This window comes from Echinops telfairi, unplaced genomic scaffold, assembly GCF_000313985.2.
Source record: "Echinops telfairi isolate 266 unplaced genomic scaffold, ASM31398v2 ScPeMD7_7400;HRSCAF=8409, whole genome shotgun sequence".
Classification (NCBI taxonomy): Eukaryota; Metazoa; Chordata; class Mammalia; order Afrosoricida; family Tenrecidae; genus Echinops; species Echinops telfairi.
The window spans coordinates 60,135,238-60,137,418 of NW_022111300.1; positions in this window are offsets into that span (position 1 = coordinate 60,135,238).

The window sequence follows — 2,181 nt, forward strand, 5'->3', positions numbered from 1 at the left end:
TGCCAGGAGTAGCCGGTCAGGTGCAGTGACCAGTACGGTCCCCAGGTGGCGCCCGCGCCTGCGGTGAGCGCCACAGCCAGGAAAACTTGGCTCAAGTGGCCAGTCTGTCCAGGGGCTACTCCCTAAAGCCTGCCACCAGCACCACGCAGAGCAGCCGAGCTCTGACCCCGGGTGGCCGTGAGTCAGGGTCGGTGGGTGGAAGCGGGGTCTCCCTGCCCGCTTAGGAGTTGACCAAGGCCTGGGGACATGCGGCTCTGGTCCTGGTCCCCAAACATCACATGACTGGAGAAAGTGATCCAGCCAGCGAGCGGGTTAGTGCCCAGTCGGGCAGGTCCTTCTGAGTCCTGTGGGATGCTGGGCAGCACGCTGATCTGTACCCAGTGGATCGTGCCCGCCTGCACCCACAGCTGTGTCCAGACACTGCCCGGCGCCCTCTGGGGACAGCATGGTGTTGCTAGCTGCCATCTGGCTGGCTCAGGCCTGCTCTGTTGGGGACCCTGTGTGGCCCTTGTGTACTTGAGTGCCTTTAACCCTGGGCTCCCCGTTCACCACTCTCAGACAACACTGTACGGTGTGTGACCCAGAGCGTTCAGGGGCAGAGTCTGCAGGCCTTTCTCCCCAGTTTCAGTCTGGAGGCTCTGGTGGCAGGGTGACCCTGCTGGTGTTTCAAATACTGGTGACGGTCAGACAGTCCTCTGAGCTGGCCTGTGATGGCCTCTCAGTTCTACCGTCGCCATTTCTGTCTGCTGCTTCTCCATCTCAGGTCTAGGAGGCTCCCAGCGCAGGTACACCCTGTCCAAACAACACACTCCACGGCCATGTCAGTCTACCGTCACTGCTTCACCTCTTTCTCCTTCTGGCTCCTGTAAGATAAAAGGTGTGCTTTCCGTAAGGTGGCCGAACCTGGTGACTTGTGTCACACCCTCTACCTAGTAAGGAAGGCGGTGACTCAGGATATATCCCATCCCCTAAGCCTGTCTCACGGAAGTACTGTGCAACTCGCTCTCAAACCCAGCGGGGGCCACAGCCTGTGGCATGGAGAAGAGGGTTCACGGCACCCCCCCAATACTGCTGGCAGGTGGGAGGGCCAAAAGGCGTGGTTCACTGCACCCCTGCTCCTGAAAGTGTTAAAAGAAATTCTTCTCGCCTTGCAGAGGGGTGGCGGACCCTGTGGAGAAAGCATCGAGGAGAGCCTAGAACCTGAAACCGGGAACGTGCTCAGAGACTCAGAGACCCTGGGGCACTCAGGATGAGCCAGCCACCGCAGAGCAATCACACGGACAGACGGGCTCTGGAGAGCAAGGGGTGGGGGTGGGCAGGAACCATGGGTGGGCTGGGCTGTGGAGTTGGGCTCATTCCTCCGTTAGCAGCAGTGTCCAGGAGAGGACGTCCTTGTGGGCTGGTGACCTGGGGCAGAGGTGGAGGATGGTACATTTGCGTGCCTAGGCATCCCTGCTGGGTGCCTTCGACTCCACCCCCTTGTGCTACATTTGCAAAAAAGCACCACCCCCTCCCCCCCTTGGGAAGTGGTGGTGGTGGGCAGGTGATGGTGCAGTGTTTACAGTGGGAACGCTGAGTCAGGGGTGAGGATGCACTCACAGTATAATGCTGGCAGCCAGTCTTCCCAGAGCAGCGCCCACGTCTGAGAGCAACAATGAGGTCCCCTCCACTGGCGGGAGGATTGGATACAAACTGCCATGTCTACCTTCAGAACCACTCTCACCTCGCTCTGCCAATGGAATGCCTGTTTCCATCCACTCTGTGACGAGTCCGCTTCCTAGACTCCTGCTCCTGCACTTGGTCTGTTCTTTGAGACCGAGTTCTCTGTCCTACCGCTGCCCACCTTCCGGATGTACTCTTCCCGGCTCCTAAGACGCATGGTGCCCAAAGTCAGGCATCTGATCTTGAGAATCTTGTCCAGGGCGTTAGTAGGCTGAGTGCCTGGAGGGGGAATGGCTTATCACTGCCATGGAGCGGACCCTGACCCATAGCAGCCCCACAGGACAGAGCAGAGCTGCCTCTGTGGGTCTCTGAGTCCGTAATTCTCTACCGGAGTAGAAAGCCTCATCTTTCTCCCAAGGAGAAGCGGGTGGTTTCAAACTGCTGACCTTGTTGATCCCAGCCCAACCTGTCACCACGATGCCACCAAGGCTCCTCAGAAAGGAACAGACATCCAAAACA